General features: G+C 34.8%; 1 protein-coding gene and 1 long non-coding RNA gene across 3 annotated transcripts in view; one reads left to right on the top strand and one right to left on the bottom strand.

The window, feature by feature from the left end:
- LOC122211302 overlaps positions 1 to 27870 on the top strand; it is a 246124-nt gene that overhangs the window by 78782 nt on the left and 139472 nt on the right. The window lies entirely within an intron of this gene.
- The window catches only part of PKIA (cAMP-dependent protein kinase inhibitor alpha), a 92820-nt gene that overhangs the window by 26807 nt on the left and 38143 nt on the right, over positions 1 to 27870 (bottom strand). Inside the window, exon 1 of one of the 2 annotated variants that reach the window (XM_042924432.1) lies at positions 5331 to 5421. The exons of the other annotated variant lie outside the window; for it this stretch is intronic. The gene's annotated coding sequence lies outside the window, so the exon portion shown is untranslated. Of the gene's footprint in view, positions 1 to 5330; positions 5422 to 27870 lie in introns of those variants that run through there. 2 annotated transcript variants of the gene reach the window in all.

Genomic DNA, 27870 nt, shown 5'->3' with positions numbered 1-27870 from the left:
TCTGGGAACCACAGTCATCTACCCATGAAAGTGATGGGACCAGTTTAAAACCTATGAGTAGTGAGTGTAGATGGAGAGTGAAGAGGGAATGAAGGTTAGGACATTCTAAAGTTAGACACTCAGGATGGAGTCATGACCAAAGTATACTGGTAAGGAATGACAAGTGAGAAAGGAGGAAATCTAGGAGAGTATGTAACACTAGAAATCATGAAAGCTCATTTTCCAAAATTTCCTATGTTAAGGATAAATTAATGCTTGATATTGTAAAATGAGCTTTAACAAACAGAAAAGCAAATAGCTCATGATTGAATGCAGTGTCATGGGGAATGGAAAAGTTGTGAAAAATTAGGTAATTTTTAAAATTTTAACAATTTTAAACAATTTTAAAATTTTTAAATGAAAGTATCCATTTTAAAAATTAGTGCACCATATTTATACATATTTCGTCTTTGTGTCTACTGCAGCTATAGTATGCTATAGGTGAGGGATGAAGAATTATAATTTATATATCAAATTTATGGGAAAAGGGGGAAATCCCTACATTTTTTACAGATTTTTTGTAGAATTCAAGAGTGTAATAGACTTTGAATCTCTTCATATTCAAACACAATTTTCTAAATAATCATTATGATTTTAGAATCAGAACAAATCTTATATATAAAATGACTTACTTGAATGCATTTATTTCATTTTTATAGGTAAAGACTGGACTCAGATTTTTTGGTTACCAAGTATAATTTCTTATCATAACACATTATTTAAAATATATAAATAATTTTTTAAAAGGAGCTTACCAGAATATTTTAAGTTTTTTAGAAAATATTAAGTAATTAAAGTCAGAGGAAATAAATCTCATGAGGATTCATTTACAGAAAGAACACAGAATAGGGTTAGAAAAAGTAGGAGATGTATTTCCGCATGGATAAATATGAGATTTTTAGGAGAAAATAATTGAAACTACCCTTAGAAGGGCGTAATACTAGCTGAATGAAATAAAGATAACTATCATGGGAATAGTCGATAATTTTCAAGGTGGATTTTGAATATGAAGGCTGATACAGATTAATATGTGATTATAAGAAAGACCGAAAAGGTAGTGGAACAAGGGCATCTTCATTCAATCATAGTTTACCAGTAGTGAAGGGAACTTTTGATACTGTGGTATGTGCTACTTTAGGACAGTAAACACTTAATTAAAGAAGTATGTTATGTAAAATATAAATAAGATTCAAAATATTTGTGAAAGGGGGTGCCTTGATGGCTCAGTTGGTTAAGCCTTGGACTCTTGATTTTGGCTCAGGTTATGATCTCACAGTTTTTGAGTTTGAGCCCCGCATTGGGCTCTGTGCTGACAGTGCAGAGTCAGCTTAGGATTCTCTCTCTCCCTCTCTCTCTGCCCCTCCCCAACTCACTCACACACTCTCTGTCTCTCTCTCTCTCTCTCTCAAAATAAATAAAATTAAAGAAAAATCATGGATGGTGAAAGCTACGTGGGATTATTTTAAAAAGTTAGGGATGGATGGTTTAAGTGACTTTTCTTTTTAATAACAAGAATAATTGTCACATATAAGACCTCACTATAATTAAAAATTATTTAATTTTTTAATAAAATTAAAGAAAAATCATGGATGGTGAAAGCTACGTGGGATTATTTTAAAAAGTTAGGGATGGTTAGTTTAAGTGACTTTTCTTTTTAATAACAAGAATAATTGTCACATATAAGACCTCACTATGCCACTGACAAAAAATCCTGGGACTGCATGGCTCCACAGTCTGATTATCTAGAGTTACGCTGTCCAGTATGATATGCATTACCCACATGTGGCGATTGAATACTCGGAATGTGCACTAGTTTGAATCAGGAACTGAAATCTTAATTTTGTTGAGTTTAATTTACATTTAAATTTTAAAAACATGTGCAACTAAAGGCTATACTGTTGAATAACACTAAGAACATTTCCATAATCACAGAAAAATCTATTGACCAGAGCTGACCTAAAATTTTAAAAATTACATTTATTAATTATATTTATTAATTACATTAACAAATTTTACATTTATTTCTCTTTGCTAAGAAAATCTTCTCTTATTAATAAGCAGTACTAGCAAGATGGTTAGATATAAGCTCAAGATGCAAAAACCTTTTGCATTTCTATAAGCCAGAAACAGAGTTCTTAAAAATCATTTAAAATTTAAAGTTCCTTAGGAATAAGCCCAAATAAAGATGTGCAAGACATTTGTGGAGAAAATAATAAAGCCTATTGAAAGATATTAATGAAGTCCTAAATAAATGGAGAGATACACCTTGTTTATTGATAGAAAGACTCATCATAATGATGTAAATTCTCCCCAACTTCATTTATATATTCAATACAGTTTCAATCAAAATACTTAACAGAGGTTTTGTGGAGCTGCTACTTCTGAAATTTTTATGAGTGGTCAAATGGCCAAGAATAGCTCAGAAACACCTGAAGAACATTAACATGGAAGGATTTACTCAACAGATATGAAGATTATTATAAGCCTATATTAAGACAGTGTGGTGTTGTTTCAGGGTAATCAAATAGACTCATGGAACAAAATAAGAATTTCAGACTATAATATACAGTATTTGGAAATCTGACATATCACAGAGAAATCACTACAGATTATTCAGATAAGGACGGACTATTTTGTAAACAGTCCTGGGAAACTTAGTTATTCATCAGGAAACAAAGAAATTGGATAATGCATACAAATACATTCTAGATGAATTAATGGCTTGAATACAGAATAAACAAAAAATAAAAATAAATTTTAGAAGAAAATCTGCTATATCTGTGTAACATCAAGCTAGGAAAGGATATTTTAAGACAAAAAGGCACTAACCTAAAAGTTAAATTTGATTTCATTCAAATTAAGAGCTGCAGTTTATCACAAGATCAAAAAAGTGAGAAGACATAACCTATTTGTACCATGTATAGCTGATAAAGGATTATTAATTTGTATTTAAAGAATAAAAAGAAGCTAATAAAAGGATAATACAAAAATGAACCAAAGATATTCTCTGGAATATCACAGAACAGGAAACATAGTAACAAACAAATGAAAGGATTCTAAACCTACTGGTAATTAAAGAAGCACAAATTAAAACTGTTTTAGATGGAATTGTAGTCCCTAAAATTCATATTCAAAGTCCAAACTCCCATTGTGGCTGTATTTGAAAATAGTGCCTTTTAAAAGGTAATTATGATTAAAAGGAATCATAACAGAGGACCTAATCTGACTGGTGTCCTTATGAGAAGAAGAAGGCACATATACAGTAAAAATGGTCAAGTGAGGACACAACGAGAAGGTAATAGTCATCTGCAAGCCAAAGAAAGAGGAGTCAGGAGAAACCAAACCTACCAACACCTTTTTACTGCACTTCAAACTTGCACAACTGTGAGGACTGAAATTTCTGTTTTTTAAGCCACCCATCAGCAGTATTTTGTTAAGGCAACACTAGGAGACTAATACCAAGACCAAATGAGATTTTATACCAAGGAGATTGGCCATTCTAACCTATGAGATATAGAACAAAAGGACTTCCAATTGATTCCATAACTTGGGAAAACATTTTGTCATTTTCTTTAAAGTTGAATATATAATTCCCTATGACTTAGCAACTCTACTTTTACTTAAATATGGTTAAAATAAGTCTTGCACATGTGTACCAGGAAACATAAAATAAATGTTCATGGAAGCAGTGTTCATAATATGTCCAAAACAACCCAAATATCATCAATAGAGTAATAAATAAGCACATTTTCTTACATTTACAATGAAATACGGTGGTGAAAATTAATGAACACTAATACAACACGCAAAGATGAACCTTAGAAACATAATGTTGAGTAAAAAACAAGCACAGAAGACTATATAAACTGTGAAATCAATTTTATAAAAATCAAAAATAAGCGAAATCATATATATAGTAAAAAAAATACATAAAAATTAAGTGAATGTTGAACATAAAGCCAAAATCAGAGTTATTTCTTTGGTGAAAACTGGAAGGTGGGATAAGGGTAGAACAAAATGATTCAGCAGTTTGATTCCAGTTCTCAATTTTAGTGGTGTGTTTGCAGGAGTTTATTATTATACCTCATAACTTAATGTATTTGAATATTTTCTTTTGCATGTATTAATTATTATATAATAGCATTTTAAAAATTAAAATCCTCTATATATCAACGATAACCCTTAGTCATTAATTATAGAAAAGGGAATCTACTTTGACACAACATACATATTTAGTAGTTAATCTTTTACAGTTGAAATCTTTCAGCTATGAAAGTTTTCCCTCTTCACATGAGGGCTTTTTTTTCCATATAAAGACATCCTACTTTGGGATAATTTATTGTCATTAATTAAGTGATACTAGTCCTGTGGCTGCCTAGGAATGTTAAAAACAACTGATAACTACATCTCCTGCCTCAAGAGAGTACAGAAAAAAGATGGAGTGGGGGAGGTAATATCATACATTATTGATAAATACATATAAATACAAAAGCATTACAAAGCTATTTCCCCATTAGCAACTTAGATTTTATTAATAAGTATATCAGAATATCATATATCAATTAAAGAATAAAATAATTAAGTATGAGTGGATTTCCTCTTATTTTGCAATGAGTTCCAAGGTGGTATTTTAGATGGTTACTTCCTCTTCATATCTGAGAGAGAGAGTACATGTGGTTTGGTGGAAGCTTCATTATGCTAAAATTTACATTTCTTTCTTTAATGAAATGACTTTTGTTGTCTCTTGGAAATGCAGAAGATAGCAACAGCAGATTATAGAGAAATAGCCACTCATGCACTACTGTGGCTATCCTACCTACCTGTGGAAAAATATAAATACCAATTTTAGAAGTTAATGATTCTGAAATTGCCCTTATCTTTGTCATTTTAAAAATGCTCCAGAAATCATGTTTTGCAAATAATATGGCACAGAAGCTTATCAGGGGATATTCTATCCATAATTGAGTCATTTAATAATATGTCTAATGTAATGGGATGATATGTAAATAATTAAAACTAAATAAATTCTCTACAAAGCTGTAGTAATCAAAACAGTATGGTACTGGCACAAAAATAGACCTAAAGATCAATGGAACAGAAGAAAGAGCCCAAAAATAACCCCACAATTATTTGGTCCATTAATCTATGACAAAGGAGGCAAGAATGTACAATGGGAAAAAAGTCTCTTCAGTAAACAATGCTGAGAACACTGAAGAGCTACATGCAAAAGAATAAAACTGGACCACTTTCTTATACCATACACAAAAATAAACTCAAAATGGATTACAGACCTAAATATGAGATCTGAAACCATAAAAATCCTAGAAGAGAGAATAGGCAGTAATTTCATTGACATCAGCAGCAGCAGCAGCAGCACTTTTCTAGGTATGTTTCCTAAGGGAAGGGAACAAAAGCAAAAATAAACTGTTGGAACTACATCAAAATAAAAAGCTTTTGCATGGTGAAGGAAACCATCAACAAAACAAACAGGCAGCGTACTGAATGGGAGAAGATGGTTGCAAATTGTATATCCAATAAGGGGTCAATATCCAAAATATATAAAGAACTTGTACAACCCAATATCAAAAAAAAAAAAACCAGTCCAATCAAAAATGGGCAGAGAACTAAATAGACATTTTTTCCAAAGAAGATATACAGATGGCCAACAGACGTATGAAAAGATGCTCAACGTCATAATCATCAGGGAAATGTAAATCAAAACCACAATGAGTTGTCACCTTACACCTGTCAGAATAACTGAAATCAAAGACAAGAAATAACAAATGTTGGTGAGAGTATGTGGAAAAAAAGGAACCTTTGTTCAGTGTTGGTGGTAATATAAATTGGTACAGCTACTATGGAAAACAATATGGAGAAATACCATATGATCTAATAATTCCACTACTGGGTATTTACCAAAAAAAAAAACACAAAAAAACACACACTAATTGAAAAGATATGCACCCTATGTTTGTTGCAGCATTATTTACAATACCAAACTATGGAAGCAACTTAAGTATCCATCAACAGACAAATGAATAAGAAAGATGTGGTATACACACACACATGTGCACGCACACACGCACACGCGCGCGCACACACACACACATATATGCACAGGAATATTACACAATCATCAAAAAGGATAAGATCATGCCATTTGAGACAAAATGGATGAACCTAGATGGTAGTATTAAGTAAAATAAATCAGGTTGAGAAAGACAAATACCATATGATTTCACTCATATATGGAATCTAAAAAACAAAAACAAATGAATAAATAAGAAATAAAAAGAATCGAAACTACAAATACAAAGAACAAACTGACAGCTACCAGAGGGAATGGGAGTAGGAGAATGGGCAAAATGCATGAAGGGGAGTGGAGATATGGGCTGCCAGTTATAAAATGAGTAAGTCAGGAATAAAAAGCACAGCATGGGGAATATCGTCAATGATATTGTAATAGTGTTATATGCTGACTGACGATAGCTACACTTGTGATGAGCATAGGTGAGAGATGTTGAATCATTATGTTGTACACCTAAAACGAATGTAACATTATGAATGTTACAACTATACAACAAATGTGTCAACTATACTCAAAAAAAATTAAAACTAGATAAATTCTTCAGCTATATCAGTAGTGTGAGATCTAGACTTTCAACTAATGGATACTTCTGTCATAGACCTTCGCAATATGGGGTCTGTCTTGGTCTTATAATTATCCTTAGAATCATGGGGACTGATCCATTCTTGCAACAAATTTTATTGCTTACATTCAAAGTGTCAGTTACAGTGCTGGATCCTGAGAATACAGAAGTCGACACACAAGGAAATATAAGGATAAAACACATTTTCTAACACATTAACTTTTCTCATTCATTCATCCATAAGTCATTCAACATGGGTCTTATATTGAGTACTGAGTACAGACCAGGTGATATGGTAAACGCTGAATATAACTGCGAATGAGATGGATAGGCCCTGATTTTGATGTCACTACTGTCTTTTGTCTTGCCATACAATGAGATATCTTTATTAAGTTTGCTTTAGGGTTTTATCTGAAATTGCTAATGAAAAATACAGTGGTTAGTGCAGTTTTGACATGCATAGGTAAATTCCCATGCCCCATTTTCCTCCCTTTTAACTCCCTAGGTACACTTACTTTTTGCCAAGACCAAAACTAAGTGTGCCCCAACAAGAACCTTCACACCATTGACTGCAGCTGTTCCTTACTTAGACTTGTTGTCATCATAGCCCTTAATTTTGATAAGTAACTAAAAGGTCATGAAGACAACCTAGAATATGATTTGTCTTAGGAGAAAGTAACAAAAAGATTAATCTGCTGCTCCACATGACTAACCTCCCAGGATTAAACCAGTCACCAAGATCACTATATGTACTAGGCAACAGTGAGCTAAAAATGGAAAAAAGCATCATACTGTTATTGTATTCATTTCCCTCCAAGGTACTCTCTGATAAACACCATAGGGAATTGCAGACAACTTCCTTGTATGTTATATATCCATCATTTTCCAAATAGTCATGTCTTATCCAGCCATCAGTATACTTTTTCTGAGGTGGTTGAATGTGAGACTAAGTGTTCCTACCTGATTGGAAACCTTCTTGTCCTTAATTCTTTGGCTATACTTGATTTTTTTTCCCCTCTTGGGTCAGACTTTAAGACTTCTATCAGAAACTGCTCCTTTGGGGAAACCAGGCCTTCCAGAAACTCAGGAAACTAAAATGGAGACAGCAAGAGAAAGGGACATTTATTTTTACTTAGAGATCTCAATTTTTTAAAATTTTAAGTAAATGTCCAAATGTAGGGTTCCTAAGCAGTATAAACTTCTGCGTTATAAGTTTATATCCAGTTTATAAGTTTGCTAACTCAGAAGTGAATATGACAAGGGTTTAGGTTGTATTTTGCCTTCAAGCCAAGCAAAAAGAAAGCCCCGTTATCCTTTGATCATTACAACACAAAAGGCAAAAAAGGCAAGTTTTCTGTTTCTGTAAAATTTACTTCCTTTCTTCAGTCTTCACCTAGATCTTTAGTAAACTATTACTTTGATTAAATTATTCATAAACATAGGAACTTAGAGAAGTATATTTCACAGAGACCTTTAATGTATAATATTCACTGCACACATGTACCATGAGCTCCTCTTTTCAAGCACTGATGGATACATAAGAGTGTGAATGTCTCTGGGTAGCACAAGGATGTGTCTTTTCTTGAGATGGGGAGATGGGGAGAGAATAAATCTGTTGAATGCTAGTCAGTGATTTAGAAAAAGAGATATTAGGGTAAAAGGAAAGGCTGGCTACAAGTGAAGCAATAAAGTCCTAAAGCTGTGCTTCCAAAATAATAATAGCAGTTTTCTGAGTAGTTGAGGAAGCAATCTCCACAAATTATAGTCACACCTGTTACAGACCATCTGCTGATAAATTCCAAAGCATCATTAATGGAAAACAAATGGCACTATCTAACTTACCTTCCCTTTATCCATTGACCATTCTCATAAATTATTTTTCTCTTCAAAGTTATGTTCTTTCCTATCTGTTTATAATAGGATCTAGGAAGAGTGACACATAATGTGCCATGCCTTGATACTTTTACAGTGAGACTCTGCAAGGACTAGTGAATCATTACGAGGCTATAAATTATTTGAGATTGAATTCCCTTAGAAGCAGAACTTGAAGAGAATTTGAATGCAAACTGTTTATCTGGGAGGTAGTCCCAGGAAACCCAGAAGTGGAGTGGGAACTGAGAATAGAGGCATGGGAGGAAGCCAGTAGTGGTGCTTTACTGAACAGATTACTCCTGGGGAGAACTGCTGTCAGTCCTTCAGGGGAGTTCTGTGAGACTACAGAGTGTGATTCAGTTACCCCAATAGTGGGTGAGAAACTGTCATTGGTTGAAAGCTACACCCACATACATCATCTCTTGGGCACTTCTGGCCTGTACAGGGTAGATAATTGCAGGTGATAGCATGATTCTATCAGTCTTTACTGCAATGATGAGTGCTGGGGAGCACCGACAGCATCTGATACAGTGGGGATGGGGATATTAATGACTAGCTTGAAAGTCCAAGTGGAAAACCTTAAGTTCTTGGGTTAATGGTTTTACTTTGAGGCATTTAAGCACTAATAGATCAACAATTTCCATTATTAAATCAAGTCTAAGATCTCAAGTCCCCAATCTTTTTGGAAAACTGGGTGTCTTTGATAGATATTTAAAAAGTGAATGATTAAGATTTCAAGTTGATCATTCATTCATTCAACAAGCATTTACCGAACACCTAAAATATGCCATAGGTATACTAGACACCAGTGTTACCATTATTAAAAGCATTATCTTACCATCTGGAATGCAATGCATTAGGACACCCAGATAAGTAAATCCATAATTATAACATAAATTATTACAGCATGTTATAGGAAGACATAGCAGGACCATAATTCATGCTGTGGGCAGTGGTATGTGAGTATCAGCAGGGTTTATTGTAGAAGGCACTATGTGAGATGGATATGTAACATGAATGAGGAGTGGTTTTTGAGATAAAGAGGAGAGAAATTCATGGTAGCAAGAAAAAGAATAGTTAAGGATTAGACTAGAAAGGAATTACATATACAATCAGTATACTCACTGGAGTATAATAAGAACATGGAGAAAGAGTTAGAAACCAGATCACGAATGGTCCATGTAGTAGTGCCATGGTATGAATGTTTGTGTTCTCCCCAAATTCATGCGTTGAAATCCTAATCCCCAAATGTAATGGTATTAGTTGGTGGGGCCTTTGGGAGGTGATTAGGTCATGAGGGTGGAGCCCTCTTGAATGGGATTGGTGATTTTGTAAAAGAGACCCCACCGAGCTCCCTACCACTTTCTGCCACTTGATACAATGACAAATTTGTGACCCAGAAAAGGACCCTCACCCAGCCATGCTGCCCTGATTTTGGACTTCCAGACTCCAGAACAATAATTCCATTGTTCATAAGCCACCCACTCTGTAGTATTTTGTTATAGCAGTGCAAATAGACTAATACAGTTAGAATGCAAGATTTTATCCTAAGGAAGAGGTAAATGCACTGAAGGATTTTAACTGGAAAGTTAAAGTTAGAAGAGAGAGAAAAGTTGATTTTCATAACATAATCAGAAGTTTTTGTAAGAAAAATTTGCCTGTGTTTTCTTTCAGTGGCTGGATTGTTGGGGAAGGGTGATGGCAATTCTGGATATAGAAAGATTACTTAGTAGTCCATTGATATAAGTCAAACAAGAAAGTAAATATAGAATTTCTGAATTTGTGACTGACATTTCTTTCAGTACTTGAAAAATATTATGACAATGTTCTCGCTCCAAGCTTCAGATTAGAAATATTCTGGGGGCGCCTAGGTGGCTCTGTCAGTTAAGCATCCGACTTCAGCTCAGGTCATGATCTCATGGCTCATTGAGTTCAAGCTCTGCATCAGGCTCTGTGCTGACAGCTCAGACCCTGCAACCTGCTTCAGATTCTGTGTCTCTCTCTCACTCTGTCCCTCCCCTGCTCACGTTCTCTCTCCTCTCTCTCTTAAGAATAAATAAAACATTGGCACAAAAACAGACACATACACCAATGGAATAGAATAGAAACCCCAGAACTAGACCCACAAACGTATGGCCAACTAATCTTTGACAAAGCAGGAAAGAATATCTAATGGAAAAAAGACAGTCTCTTTAACAAATGGTGCTGGGAGAACTGGACAGCAACATGCAGAGATTGAAACTAGACTACTTTCTCACACCATCCACAAAAATAAACTCAAAATGGATAAAGGACCTGAATGTGAGACAGGAAACCATCAAAACCCGAGAGGAGAAAGCAGGAAAAGACCTCTCTGACCTCAGCCGTAGCAATTTCTTACTTGACACATCCCCAAAGGCAAGGGAATTAAAAGCAAAAATGAACCACTGGGACCTTATGAAGATAAAAAGCTTCTGCACAGCAAAGGAAACAACCAACAAAACTAAAAGGCAACCAACGGAATGGGAAAAGATATCTGCAAATGACATATCGGACAAAGGGCTAGTATCCAAAATCTATAAAGAGCTCACCAAAGTCCACACCCGAAAAACAAATAACCCAGTGAAGAAATGGGCAGAAAACATGAATAGACACTTCTCTAAAGAAGACATCCGGATGGCCAACAGGCACATGAAAAGATGTTCAACGTCGCTCTTCATCAGGGAAATACAAATCAAAACCACACTCAGATATCACCTCACGCCAGTCAGAGTGGCCAAAATGAACAAATCAGGAGACTATAGATGCTGGAGAGGATGTGGAGAAACGGGAACCCCTTGCACTGTTGGTGGGAATGCAAATTGGTGCAGCTGCTCTGGAAAGCAGTGTGGAGGTTCCTCAGAAAATTAAAAATAGACCTACCCTAGGACCCAGCAATAGCACTGCTAGGAATTTACCCAAGGGATACAGGAGTACTGATGCATAGGGGCACTTGTACCCCAATGTTTATAGCAGCACTCTCAACAATAGCCAAATTATGGAAAGAGCCTAAATGTCCATCAACTGATGAATGGATAAAGAAATTGTGGTTTATATACACAATGGAGTACTACGTGGCAATGAGAAAGAATGAAATATGGCCCTTTGTAGCAACATGGATGGAACTGGAGAGTGTGATGCTAAGTGAAATAAGCCATACAGAGAAAGACAGATACCATATGGTTTCACTCTTATGTGGATCCTGAGAAACTTAACAGAAACCCATGGGGGAGGGGAAGGAAAAAAAAAAAGAGGTTAGAGTGGGAGAGAGCCAAAGCATAAGAGACTGTTAAAAACTGAGAACAAACTGAGGGTTGATGGGGGGTGGGAGGGAGGCGAGGGTGGGTGATGGGCATTGAGGAGGGCACCTTTTGGGATGAGCACTGGGTGTTGTATGGAAACCAATTTGACAATAAACTTCATACATTGAAAAAAAAGAATAAAACATTAAAAAAATATTAAAGAAATGTTCTGTCATTGGAACTGATGTTTCTCTGTAAGTAGTACATTGTTTCTCCTCGTCTGCTTTCAAGATATTTTTGTCTTTATTTTTTCTAAGTTTAATAATGATGTGTCTTGCCAAGGATATCTTTGTGTTTATCCTATTTGGAGTTTCTCAGATTCTTGAATCTTCAGGTTTATGTCTTTTACAAATTTGGGTACCTTTTAGTCATTATTTCTTTGAATACTCTGTCAGTCCTACTTGCTCTCGTTTCTTTCTGGGACTTTGGTAATATGAATGTTAGCTCTTTTTTTTTTTTAACATTTATTTTTGAGAGAGAGAGAGACAGAGCATGAGTGGGGAAGGAGCAGAAAGAGGGAGACACAGAATCAAGACCAGGCTCCAGGCTCTGAGCTGTCAGCACAGAGCCCACATGAGGCTCAAACCCACAAAACATTTAATCATGACCTGAGCCAAAGTAAGACACTTAATCGACTGAGCCACCATGTGCCCTGAGTGTTAGCTCTTTTTTTTTATTGCTCTACAGGTTCTTGAGATCCTTTTCCTTCTTCACCTCCATCTCCCAGTCTGGTTTTCTGTTTCTCAGATCTGATGAATTCTATTGATCTATCTTCAAGTTAATGATTCTAGACTTTGTCATCTCCACTCTAAAGCCTATCTAATAAGATTTTTATTTTGGTTATTGTATTTTTCAGTTTTATCATTTTCATTTGTTTTTATTGTTATAATTTCCACTTCTTTGCTTACATTTTCTATTTTTTCCCCATTTGTTTCAAGGAATACATAATTGCTTACTGGAAGCATTTACATGATAGCTTATTTGAAATCCTTTTTAGATAATTCCAACACCTGATTTATCTTGGTGTTGGTGCATGTTGTTTGTATTTTTTCATTTGTTTTGTGATTTCCTGGTTCTTGGCCTGATGAGTAATTTTCAATTATATTTGAACATTTTGAGTATTATATGAATCTGAATCTTATTTAATCTTATTATTATTATTTTAAGCAGCAAGATCCCTATATTGAGATGTGGCATGAAGACTGGGGTGGGAATACGTAGGTACAGCTTTCCACTGGGCCCTATTGACAATACTTCAGCAAAAGTGGGCACTGATTCACATGGTTCACTGCAGACAGATGTGATAGAAATTCAGCTCTCCTCTCTCCTCCTGCCCTGCTGATACCTGTCCCCCACCACCCCAAAGTAGGACCATTCATAGCATCATATTTCCTATAAGTGGGATGGAGGTTCAGCTCCCCAGCAGGTCCCCTGACATTAGGGGAGGTGGAAGGGAAGTGTTAATTGTCTTTCTTCACACCATCTCTTTCCATTGATGCTGGTTGTGGGCAAAGGTTCAGCTCTCTGCTGACACCAGGGTGGGAAGAGAACCAGCCCTGCTTTGTGCCACCTCATTCTATCTTAGTGCTTTAGGAAGAGAATAGGCATTCTGCACCCTACTGGGTCTTACTGACACCAGGTGACAGGGTGGTGTCACCCTGTCAAAGTAGAGTGTCAAAGTAGAGTGTCAATTAGCTTCAACTTGCAACATCCTATTATTGATTTCAAGTAGAGGTGGAGGCTAAGCTCCCAAACTGGACCCTAAGACTGTGTGAGGGCAGTCCAGTGTTAACTAGCCTTGTCAGGCCACCTTCTTAAGTCTCTTTGCTGATTGATAGGGGTGGAGGCTCAGCTCACTGCTGGGCCACACTGAAGTAGCCTGGTAGGAGAACCAGAGTGCTGCCTGCTTTTGGAGGGCAAGAGTGGGATGGTATTGAAAATCAGGTCCTCGCTTGGTCCCACGAAAACCAGGGGGCATAGGTGGTGAATTCAACTTTTCCATTGGTATTTGGCTTGAGCAGTGCATGTATTACCAAAATGATTTTCTGGTGTTAGCAACCCTTTTCCTCAGACTTTGGCTCGGTAGACCAGATTTTCCTTGAGACTTTTTTACGTCTCTTGTTCTGTTGGTGGTTATGGGTCAGAGGTTCCTGCAGTGTCCTCTGCAGGATATATAGGGAGCAATAGGAAACAGGGAAGTCATTGCCATATCATTCCTCAAGTCCTAAGGTTCCTAGTAAGTCCACCTTATTTCCATCTTTAAGTGTCTTCCTATGCTTGTTTTTTATGCTGTGTTCAGGGTTTTAGTTTTAAGTGTGAGGACCTGGGAGAAATGGGCTACCCCATCTTATTGGAAGCAGATGTCAGGTAGTCTATTGATGTTGAAAATGTGGATTTTCATACATTTAAAAGTCAAGTGTTTTGTTGGATTTGAAATTTAAAAATAAGCAAGGAATGAGGCAAGAATGATCTATGTGGTAATAGATCAGAGATGGAAACTTCAATATACATTCATGTTTCACTTAATATTGACACACATGATTATGTACAGAAATGTTTATAGATAGGTGTATATACATGGCTAGTATACACACATCTTTCTCTTTGCTCAGTCAGACCTAGAAGCAATGACACCCTAGCAGGAATGAGCATACCTCCCCCCAGATCTTAGTGTCTAATACCATTCCCCAATAAAAGGATCTAGGGCTCCTTGGAAAAATGGCTGATTCTCAGACTGGGACAGTAAATATAAAAGATGAGCCTAGACCCTCTTTCAAGAAACAATGAAGTACTAAAAAATACAGACGTATATGGATGGGGACATAGCAAAGTCGCACAAGAGCCAACTGAAAGTGTTCAGATTGGTCACAACCAGAACAATTTCAGCAATAAAGTAGCATTACATTATAACCCAAAGTATAAAATAAAAATCCATGAGTTCTTACTGATAAAAATGAATAATGGAATGCATAATTAAATGGGGGAAAACAGATAAATCTCCAATGCAAAATTCCCAATAGTTTATGCAGATACTCCACCTTAAGCATAACTCCTCACTCCTTAGTTGTGGGCTGAGCATAATGATGTTCTTCCAACATGTACAATATGGAATTGGGGAAAAGAGTAACTTTACCTGAAAAATACTACCTCATACTACGCTACCTTTATATGACTAATATGTACCATGGGCATGATTCCACTTCAAAGGGCAGAGATTATCATAAACATTGATTGTAAGCAATGTCTAAAGTACAGTGAAATTTAGAGTACATAATGTCATTGAACGTGATTCTACCTCTAATATGGCTAATCTCAGATTATTTTTATTGGTGAAAAATACAAAAATCATCAGGGAATGTTATGCTTAACTTTTAAGAACAATTAAGGTATGTTATTTAGCAAATTCTCCTTCATGCTTTTGAAAACAGGGCAGTTCTTCTACTCTGACACTGGGCACAAAAGTGAGTTTGCCATTTTTTTTCCATTGACCCCTTTCTCACCTTTTCCCCTGTGTTATATTTGTTCTACTTTCTCAAGAACTAGTATTTATTCTCATTGATATAATGATATAATTTATATAATAAATGCACTCATTTATTCATTCAATTATTTATTAAATGAATCTTTACTGAACACCTACATAAGGCAAAAAAAAAAAAAAAGGCAGAAAACTAATCTGGGTTGCACTGAAAAATAATCAACTCAGTTAAAATCTTTGCTAATAACAAGTGTTACTCAATTTACTGGAAATTACATTTCATTATGGGGGCTCACAGACTCAGGGAAAAGCAAAACCTAAATAATAAAAAAGTAATAAAAATCCTATCCATATATTGAGTGCCTGCTTTGTATCTGACTCTGTAAAAGAAACTCTAAAATGATTAGGGATGTTTTGAGGATTGTCTGTTATAATTGGAATCTCCATTTTATAGATAAAAATAAAAAGACTCACAGATTAGGTTACTCACCTATAATGAAATGGCCCAGAAACAGCACAACTGGAATTAGAACTTTAGATTTTATGATGCCACAGCCTATGCTTCTAATCACAATGTGTGTGTGTGTGTGTGTGTGTGTGTGTGTGTGAGAGAGAGAGAGAGAGAGAGAGAGGAAGTGGGAGAGAGAGAGAGAGTAATAGGGAACTTCTGAGAAATGGTGAGTACTGCCAGGTATCCATCAATAATTTAGGAGCTCCTAACTATGGAAATAATTGTTAATCATAAGGCTGAACTAAGGATCTCTCACTTTTGAACTAAGAGCTTAAAAGGTTTCCATAAGTTGAGTTGAAATTTTACACTTACATAAGATACTTATTGCAGACAGTCAAAGTATAATTCAGTAACTGAAGAGCTCTGAAAATACTGGAGGCATTCATATCAGTGCGGTTTCATAATGTGGATAATAGAGGATTTAAGAAATTGGCAGATGTACCTGGAAGACTCATTTGTTTCCATTTCTGTGAAGATAAGTGAATAAAAATAAGAAAAGTAGAAATGAATGGCTAGCAATTTTAAGTAGTTTTCTTAATCTCCATACTAGGAGAGACTAAGCAAAAAAAAAAAAAAAAAAAAAGATCTTGAAATGATATTTTTGAAGCACTTACAATTGCATCTGGTCTTTTTATATCAAATAACTTGGAATATGAACTATAAAATAAATCTAATCCCTGATGATAGAATTGTTGACTTGATCTGAAAGTATGAAATGTAACATGATGTGGTAATCAGAAAGTCTTAAGAAAAGTGGTAGAAAATTCCTCACTGCTTCTCTTAAAAAGTAAAATTATAAAAAGAACCATGTTAAATATTATTTTGAAACAAAAACAAAATTCTCATACTGTTACAGAATTTTACAATTTTTATTTTGGTTTAATTTATAATAAATATTCATATATTTACATAGTTGTCACAAGGTAAACATGATTTTGAAATCAGATTTCTTCATTAAGCATTCTATTTTGCTGCATTTTCTTGTAATTATAATAATGAATTTTCTACTAAGGAGATATAACTAACTAAAATATTTTCTTATTGTTGACTATTAAAGATGTTTCAAATTTTTTGTTATTAGGTATGACCTGACAATGAACACCTTTATATAATAATTTTCTAAATATCAATTATTTATTAAAGCTTCCAGACTTAGAATTATTATGTAAAACCTATGACCTTTTCATCTTGTGAGATATTGCCAAATTACTTTTCAAAAGATGAAATCAAATTATATTACCAAGATCTTTGTCAACACAAAATATATATAAAATTTTTTATTTTGTTATATTAATAAACTGAAACCTCACATTCCATTTCTTTGAATTTTTACACAACTATTGAGGTTGAATATCACATACATATTTCAAATACTAATCATGTTTTCTCTCTTTTTTTTAAGTTTATTTATTTTGAGAGCAAGAGAGCATGAGTGGGGAAAGGGCAGAGAGAGAGGCAGACAGAGAGAATCCCAAGCAGACCCAGCACTGTCAGTGAAGGGCCGAATCTGGGGCTCGAACTCATGAACCTCGAGACCATGACCTGAGCTGAAGTCACATGTTAAACCAACTGAGCCACCAGGTACCCCATAATTGTATTTTCTCTTCACTGCCATCTTTAACTTTTCTACCTCTTCATAACTTATAGCCAGGTAGTTGGAGAGAAAAATTACATGGCAAAGGCAAATTGGTATTCCAATAAATTAAAGATTACCAATTTCAAATGGGGTTTTCAAGACTGGAAATATGGCTCTGACTTACTAGTAAGTTCTTTTTAATTGTCCTTAAAGGACTAATTTTTTTTTTTTTACAAATCTTCCCCAGTCTCCTGAAATTTCCCTCTATCCTCTCTATCTCCCTTATTCTTAGGAGATGAGTTGTCTCATATCTCATTAAGAATATAGAAGTCACTGGGGCACCTGGGTGGCTCAGTCGGTTAAGCATCTGACTTCGGCTCAGATCATTATCTCCTGGTTCCTAAATTGGAGCTCCACATCAGGCTCCATGCTGACAGCTCAGAGCCTGGAGCCTGCTTCGGATTCTGTGTCTCTCTCTCTCTTTGACCCTTCTCTGCTCGCACTCTGTCTCTCTCTCTCAAAAATAAATAAACATTTAAAAACATACTAAAAAAAAAGAAAATAGAAGTCAGTAAATAACTCACTGTCGAATCCATTAATTCATTAGCATTCGTACAGATCTTTGTATTCCTTTTTGTTGTAAGAGTTAAAGTAAAAAGCCATTTTCACTATACATAGCGGGTATTCCATTTTCTCTCATCTTCTCAAGTACTTTGCAGCACTGCATTTTCCACAACTTGAAAACTCCTTACGAATTATTCCCATCAAAATTCAACTTCTAGACTAAGTAACTCCTACTTAAAATGTTAAAAAATATACTCAACATCTTCTCTTGATCCCTGCCTATCTTCCTTATCTAATTCATGGCTGAGCTTTTCAAAAGTATCTTCATATACTGTTCCCATTTCTTCACATCCCATTTATTCTATAATTTAGTTCCATCTGGCTTCTCTCACCCCAACCTCTTTGCCCACTGCCTTGAAATTTTACTTATAAATGTCACCAGCTATCTCCATGTCAACACAACCAATGGACAGTTTTGGTCCTCATATTTCTAGGCTCTTTCTTCCTTAAAAAAGAAAACAAAAGCAAAAAACTTTGTTTTTATGCTTCTATGCTTTTATACCCTCTTAATCTTCTATCTCGGTATATTTTAGTGGCTCCCCTTCTTTAATCTCATATCTAAATATTCTATTAGTTTTAGTTATCTTCATGCAATATACAACTAATGAGGGATTGTTCTCAACATTTAGTTTTCATAATAATGCTAATAGCAGTAATCAATACTTCTATAATGCTTCCATGAGCCAGACACTATTTTAAGACAGTTTTATATATATATATATATGTATATATATGTATGTATATATATATGTATATATGTATGTATATATATATGTATATATATATAAATTTGTATGTAACAGTATATGTATATATATATGTACATGTACATATATATATACATATACTGTTACATACAAATTTATATAGTAAATTATATACAAATCTATATAATTTATACATATTTATATACTGTTATATATATATATATATACCATTATATATATTTATATACATTATATACATTATACACATTATATATGAGTTTACCCTCCTCATAAACCTATGAGGTAAGTCTTATTATTATTCCATATTACAAATAAAGAAACAGGCACTGAGCGGTTAAGTATGATTACCCAGTGTCACATGAGCAGTAATTGGTGACGTCCTGAATTGAGTTAATGCTGGGTAAGTTAAAGAGTTTAGAGAAGGCAAGTTAAATGATGTCTCATGGATTGGCCTTAAAATGAGCAAAATTTAATTAATGACATATAAAGTACCAGAAAGCAATGAATGGAACATTTTTACTGAATGCAAACTACTAAGTCATAAATCAGTAACTAAGTGTGATTGATTCTTATTGAATGAAATTATTTCTCTGTTCTTTTGAAAGAGAAATATTCTTATTCTATTGTTTCACATTTTTTTCATTCATTCACATATTTGCTCATTTATTAAACACACATTTCCTAAGCACTTTCCATGCCCCAGTCTCTGTTGAAAGCCTCAGAGGATTCAATGGTGAAGGAGAAAGCACCAAGTCCTTGCTCTTAATCAAATGCCCCAGAGGTGGGGGAAGAAGAGTAAACACATTGATAAATTTCATATAAGTGACAGAAATATAACTGGATAATGGGATAGAGAGGCACTGAAGAGGCAGGTATCTGGCCAAAACAATAGTGGCCCTTTGAATTGAAATGTTAATGATTAGAGGGATAATGGTCTAGGTACAAGTACCAGCAAATGCAAACCTGTGAGGAAAATGTGCCTGGAACCAGGTGAAGGTTGAGGAACGATAACAAAAGTGGCTAGAGCATACAGTGCTCCTAAGCCTCACTCAATGGTTTATATTTTTCTCTTCACAGTAGATAGTTGTTAGAGGTAAGAAGCAGGCAGTGATATCATCTGATTTGTGTTTTTTAAAAGATTACCTTGACTGTTGAGTCTACTACAAAAACAGAATAGCTGTGCCTCTATGAGGTGTGGATAATAAATTTTAAAAATCCCCAATGACTCATAAATGGTTCATTAATTATCACCATTAGTCTCAACTATATTGCATTAATATAAGCTTGGTGACTCTGTGGACCTGGGGCATGATAAGTTAGGGAACCCAACTATTTTCAAATAATGTGATTTGAAAAATTCTCAAACTTGTTGAGGTTCAGGAATATCATTTTATTGATCGGGGCTGGATGAGAGGTCTAGAGTAAGAAAAGAGCACATGCCAGTTCTCTTCCTCTGTCTATTCTTCCTTTCTGTGGGAGAAGTGGTGGGAGGGATGTGGATGCAACACTTAAATTTCAGAACTAGTTCGATTTCATTAAGTATTTGCTAAAAAACTACTATATGTTAGGCACTAGCTGAGACTGGGAATACAGAGTGAATAGTAATAAGAGCAGCTATTACTAATAAGAGCAAGGCACTGTGCTAATGCATAACATGTACCATCTCATGTTATATTAATTTACACATTAACTCTATGCAGTAGGTGCATTTATTATCCCATTTGCCACATAAGAAGTCTGATACTTTTAAGGGCTTCAAGGTTACATAGCTAGTCAGGGGTGTAGGCAGTCAGTAGATCACTTTCTTTCTTTTTTTTTTTTTTTTTTAATTTTATTCTTACATGTATTTATTTTTGAGAGACAGAGAGAGGCAGACTGCAAGTGGGGGGGGGGGGCAGAGAGAGAGGGAGATACAGAATCTGAAGCAGGCTCAAGGCTCCGAGCTGTCAGCACAGACATGGGGCTCAAACTCACGAACCATGAGATCATGACCTGAGCTGAAGTCGGACGCTTAACCGACTGAGCCACCCAGGTGCCCCAGATCACCAACTTTCTTAACCATTACGCTGTATTGTCTTCAAGGACCCTACTGAGAAGTACAAAGTTTTACATATAATTCAAAATTATACATAAGACCACCTGGTACAGAGTAACTGCTTGAAAAGGCTTGCGTTTACGAAAGATGCACTTGGAGAGAAGACTGTGAGAAAGGATCACAAAAATGCACTCTCTGTACTAAGGGGCAACAAAAGTGAGAAAGAACTAGCCCAGGGCACCAGGGTAGGCTAACAGTATGATGTTTGGGACCGAGAGACAGTGTTTCTCTCTTCTTTTTCCCTCACAATTTTTAAATTATATCTACTTCACAATAAGAAAGAAGACACAGCATAGTGGGCAGTTTGTGGACACAGCTTGGATCCTGACAGATGTAGAGTATATAGTACAACACTGGCACCAAGTATAGTTTAAAACACTCATTTTTTTTTTAGCCTTGAAGCAAAATAGCTTTCTGATATGTATAATTTAGGAAAGTCTTGAGAGAAAATATTGAAAGCATACTATCTCAGAGGAAAGTGATTTTGCAAAAGCTCTACCAGCAGAAGCAACTCTAAACCCACCAATCATTTAGTGAGCTTTGTACTGTTATATCATCCCATGTGTTGTTTCTTTATGCATTTTTTCTAGAAGAATGCTCATAAGAGTTCATCAATTCTCAGAAATAAAGATCCACACTGATGGCAGAAAAGAGCTTTGCTCTGGAATTAGATCAGTTTAGGTTTTGCTGCTTACTAGAATTAGGTAACATTCTTAATCTTTCTGAGCCTGTTTCCTATATGCAAACAGGGATAACACTATTATAGAAGGATGTGGTTAAATTAAATGATGTACATAACCTTCAATACTATGAGAATATGCCTAGTAAATGTTAAGTGATGAGCCAGTATTCTGCTTCCTTGAAATGAATGAAATCTGTTTTCATGCTCTTCATATGATTTCTTAGTTAATGGTCTAAATATCAAGGCAACGTGTAGTTAAAAATTATTTTTGTTCTGTCACTGCCCATCTCCACTTCCAGTACATTCTCCTTGATAAATCATATCTCCATGCCAGTAATATTTATCACTTAAGCTATTACTGTTGGTATGTATTAAGATATTTCAATGTGAGATAAGTTATTACTCAAAGGGATGGCTAAGCTAGCTTTTTCTTGATTCCAATGGATAAAAATATATCTTATTCAGAACTTTCAAAGAAGAGAGCCAGTGATTCAAGATGCGGGTAGGAAAACTATTTTCTTTTCTTTCCTTTTCTTTCTTTCTTTCTTTCTTTCTTTCTTTCTTTCTTTCTTTCTTTCTTTCTCTTTCTTTCTTTCTCCCTTTCTTTCTCTTTCTTTCTTTCTTTCTTTCTTTCTTTCTTTCTTTCTTTCTTTCTTTCTTTCTTTCTTTCCAAAGAATGTTATTTTCTTTTGCTTTGGTGGGGAAAAAAGACAGATTATAGTTAATTTACAATATAGTTATATTTATAATATATACACTAATTGTCAGTTTATATAGTTCATAGTCTAATTTACATTTGATTAGCAAAAAGAAGTGTCATAAATTTACAATGATAAATCAGTTTTCTTTAAGCAGTAATGCAGATTTGGAGATATTTTCTGAAAGTGCCAAAAGGAAGCACTGTTTTTCTTTCAAGTCCGTAGACTCTGCTAGTTGTAAAGGCTAGTAAGTCTCAAATGCAAATAAAATCAGCATTCCACATGTGGCAACCAGGAAATGATTTGTGTACCAGCTATTTTAACAAAAAAGGCTTGCAAACACAGTAAATGAGTAGTGAAAGTCAAAATGATGCCAAATATGTGTGAAAGCAGAGAATTATAAATTTTTTTGGGCAGATTAATTATAATATTCCTTCAGAAAGATTCATGTAATGTTATTTAAATGGAGAACACAGATGATCTAGATTATCAAGCTGATACTATAATACTACCAAAATTCTTTGTGTGATAATATATGTTGTAGGGATAAATAGAATTTTATGGGAAGAACTAATTAAATGAATAATAAATTTCATTTATACTTTGGCATAAATATATCAAGTTGGGTTTTCTTGACTAGATGAATAGTAACTATGGATAAAAGGAAACTGTGTTTGTTGTTGCTGTTGTTTGTTTTTCCAGAGTGTAAAACACTTTAAAAAGGAGGGTGGGGAGGTGGGGTTGTATTTATGGATTTGGGAAAATGGCTCCATGGACTCTACCTCTGTGATATAAACATTTATTCTAGAGCTGAAAGAGAGTTTGGATTAGTTATTTCAACACATCTAAAAAACAGTCATGTTTAAACACTAGGATATGAAGAGATACCAGTTTATATATTTTTTCAAACTGTAAGAAGAAACCTCCTTTCAGTTTTCATCGGAACCCCACAGGGTTCACAGTTCTTCTGTATTTATTTATTTATTTTTGAGAGAGAGAGAGAGAGAGAGAGAGAGAGAGAGAGAGAGAGAACATGCAAGTGGGTTAGGACCAGAGAGAGAGAGAGAGAGAGAGAGAGAGAATCCCAAGCAGGCGCCTCACTGTCAGTATAGAAAAGCGGGGTTCGAAATCACGAACCATGAGATCATGACCTGAGCTGAAGTCAGATGCTTAACCAACTGAGCCACCCAGGCACCCCTTAGGGTTCACAGTTCTTAAAGCAGTACAATGCTTACATGAGTGCTTTCTCCTGCTGTGAATAGCTTTCCAGTCTTCTCACCAGTTCTCATCCCTTCTCTTAGTGTCTTGGTCAGAATTCAAAATTCAACCCAGGAAATTTGTTCCCAGTTTCACTGCTGGTACCTGATCATGTTATTTCAATCACCTTAGCACATTTATACCATCTACTTCCTAGAAGAGGTAGTATACATGTGAGATTTAAATAAAAGAATGCCCATAAAGTGTGTAATGCTTAGCTTCTATCACAATATGAATATTTAGTAGTTGCTAGCTAGCATTATTATTACACCATTTACATGAAAACAAGAGGGGCCTGGGTGGCTCAGTCCATTAAGCACCAGACTTTGGCTCAGGTCAAGATCTCGCGGTTGGTGGGTTGGAGCCCTGCAGTGGGCTCTGTGCTGACAGCTCAGAGCCTGGAGCCTGCTTCAGATGCTGTGTCTCCCTCTCTCTCTACCCCTCCCCTGCTCATTCTCTGTCTCTCAAAAATGAATAAACAAAAAAAAAAAAAAAAAGAAAAAGAAAAAGACAACTAATTTGTACTAGTTGCTTTTTGATTTTAGATTTCTTTCACACATCTGTGTTCTTCCTCTCCAAATGGGATAAAGGAAATAAATAGACATTTATTGATTATCTACAATGAGAGGCAGTGCAGGGTATAGAATTAGTGATTCTCAAGTTGAAACGGACCTGGATTTCAATTCCATCCCTGTGATTTACTTGGACTTCACTATGTCTCACTTTCCTTACTGTTAAATGGAGATTGTAAGGGACATTGCAAGGATTAAAAATAATTATAGGGGTGCCTAGCTATCTCAGTCAGTAAAGCACGTGACTTTTGATCTTGAGGTTGTGAGTCCACGCTCCATGCTGGGTGTAGAGATTACTTAAAAATAAAATCACATAAAAATAATAATAATCATTATAATAGTATTTGGATTCAGAGGAGTATTCAATACCTTATTTAATGTAAACTATTATATAGTAGTTGATTGAGTTTTGAGAATCTGATAACAGCTATGTATTCCTTCCCTAAAAGTAAACAAATAACCCTTCACAGCATTTTACATGTAATTCCAGGAATTTGTTAATATAAAAACCAATCAAAACCCTTAGTTGGCACAAACAACTCAGTAAAATTGTTACAGGGGAAAGAATTGCAGTTCTTCTTAAAATACAGACTACCATCCTGGAGAAAGACAAGCAGAATTTTAATGTGCTCAAAATTTGGATCAAAACTGTGAGCTTACAGAATGGTATCTCCACCAGGTCGTGAGTTGACCAGGATTGAAATTCCTGACATGATTGTCCCCATCACAGGCTTGAAAACCTGGCACGTGACCAAGTGCAACCTGGAGCTGAAGAGCTTTAGTCACTTGTCTATAAAACGTGTATGTTAATACCATTATAACAATGGCATTAAGATTAAGTAGTAGAGCACAAGAAAACTCTCCTAGCACCGGGCAGCCCAGAAAGAAATCTTTCAGCTCTTTCATTTCTCTTTTTCCTTCTTGCTTTACTCATTTCCTTCCTTGCCCTGAGTTCTCATTTTGTTTCATGTTCTAAAATGGCGAAGTCATTGTAATGCTTTTACTCCAATAATGTCATATAACTTCTAGCTTAATAAACAAAGAAAGCCTAAGAAATAATTGAGGTAAATTACTTCAGTTTATTACCCTCATTTGTCCAGAAATGTATCTCTTTGATTCTCCTTTACTATTCGTTGTTCATCATCCATGGGCACAAATTGGATGTGTATCAAATACATTAAATCTCTGGAAAATTCTCTCTGGTGCCATTTGGGGTTTCATTAATATACTATATAGCTTTCCGAAATCTAAACTATCGTTTATAATCCTCTTCTGTTTTAATACTCTAAAACATGGCTTCTAATTAATGGTTATAGTGGCATTACATTCATTTCTCTTTGCTTTTTCTCTGATCATTACAGGTACTACCTGACAAGTTAATGACATGGGGTTTCTGACTGTGAGGAAGGTCAAGGAGGAAAATATGATGAGTAAGGAAGATAATGAATAGAATTAGTGGAACTTTAGCAGTAATAAAAACAGTAAAATTACAGTTAATTTAATTAATTAGAAGTCAGGAAAATTTTGTCATGTGTTGTCATTAATTGGTCAACTAGAGTAGTCTCACAAACAATAAAGACCAAAGAGTGGAAAATCTATTGTTTCTGTCATCTTCTTCTTGTTATCAGAGCACTTTTCTCCTAGTTAATGAAACAATAACAATGTTTCATTGTTATGTATCATTTGAATTTAATGTCATCAGTGTAAGATATGGAGATATATGAAGCCTCTTATACTTTATTCACAAGTTTAGTATTACAGCATCATATATTCCACAGTAAAAATCATTTAGGAGAAATGTAGAATTCATGCAAAGTACAATAATTTTTAAACTTAAAAAAATTTTTAAAAGATTGCTGACTATGTCTTGGCACACTTTCCTTTGTAGAATATGTTAGAACCCGCCTTTTTTTTTTTTTTTTTTTTCATTAAGAGCTACTGTACTATAGAAAAAGCCTCTATTCATATTCATAATCATCAGTCAAATCAAGGATCTGGCTTGCTTAGAATTAGTAACTCCTTTTTTCTTCATTTCTTAACAAAGAAAGGAGCATCTGATAAGAAAACGAAATCCTACTTTTGTTAAAAAAATAGTAAATGATGGAATATTAGAAAATTATTTTTCATGAATAAATATCAATAACTACTAAATACTGGTCCATGTAAATTAAATAGAGTCTTTGTCTATCAGATTCTAAATATGAAATGCATCCATATTCAGGAATCATTTCAAAGCAAGTATGGTGTTATTGTTGGGGTTTTTTTGGTAACTGAATAACCATAATGAGGAATAAGATCAATCTGTTTTAATTTACATAACTGCTAAATATAAAATAAAATTTAGAGTTTTTTTAATTTTTTCATTTTAATTTTGTAATGAGACAAAGAAAATTAACTGTGCTTTCTATCATATTTTAGTTTTTGTTCAACTACTGCTGCCAAAATTCTTGACAGATAGTATTACCTGTCTGTGTCCTTTCAGAACAACTTCCTTGCATACCAGTGCCATTAAAAAAAAAAAAAAAAAAAAAAACCACATCAATAGCCTTAGGAGACCTTTCAAGTATTGATTCATCCCTCAAATATGATCCAATTTAGCAATAAAATGATGTGGAGGTTTATATCTTTTTCTCAGTGCATTAAATTTGGAAGGTTTAAATGTCTTTTCCTAGGTGACAGAAATGGCTTTTATACAAACACACATGGATACACACACACACATATCATTTGACATACTTTCCATCTGTAATTCCACACTGAATTTTCCTTGCCATTCACCAACACCAAGGCCAGTTTATCAAACTCCTTTTCCCTGCTAGCTGGTTTGCATTCAGGAAACAGGGAGACATTTTTGTGTCCGCTTTAGTTAACCTACATCTTATTTATGAACTAAGAAGAAATTATTTTTATTTACTGGTATCTTGATCCTTTCATATAATTACTTTTAACTATATGGCTTGCAGGACTAGTCTTATGATTGAAGATACAGGAAAGATCTGATGCTAAAAACGTCTTCCCATCTACTAACAGATGCTTGACGGTCACTTGGTACCTGTTTGTCTCTAAACCTATCCCTTTAGCTTAAATCTTTCTTTCCTGTTGAACTTCAAATACCTGTCGTACCTTAAGATCTTAGTCATTTTTTTCTTAGCCTGAATGATCCAAGAGCAAATTTTGAAGATGTGTGGGAAGGGAGAGAACTTGAGGGCGCAGGCTTCTGCAGAGAGTATTCGGTAACAGAGGGCATAGAAATGATAAATAGACTCACAGGGGAAAGAAACTCAGACAGTGGAGCTTGATGAAACCGAAGTCAATATTGTAGTTTTGCCTCAGGTCTATTCTAATTAGTTAGACAAGGAAGTTCTGAAGGTGACTGCTATTTTTGTGTAAGAGTTCACCTGAAAAGCATAACTTATAAATACTTTGTGCCCCTGCATATTACAGAATGTGTGATTCAAATTGCAAGAAACAGGCAGATTCCCACAAGGCCTTGGCCATACACCATTTTGTAGCCTGCTCACTTTGAGCATCCGAAACTGGCTTGTAGAAATATGGTTCTTATTTTAAATTTCTCATTTCCCAAATTGAAAGAATTTTTATTTAAGAATTAGGCTTTTTTAAAAAGACCACAAAAAGACTAAAATTATTCCTTGACAAGAATCTAATGTTTACCACTATAATATATTGTGTACAATTTATTGACTATTTCTCCTAAGTATATATTTAGGTATTCCATAATCTAAAATTTTTAGGTGTAACTACAATATG

This window comes from Panthera leo, chromosome F2 (genome assembly GCF_018350215.1).
Source record: "Panthera leo isolate Ple1 chromosome F2, P.leo_Ple1_pat1.1, whole genome shotgun sequence".
Taxonomy (NCBI): Eukaryota; Metazoa; Chordata; class Mammalia; order Carnivora; family Felidae; genus Panthera; species Panthera leo.
This window is presented reverse-complemented; position numbering and strand designations above follow the sequence as displayed.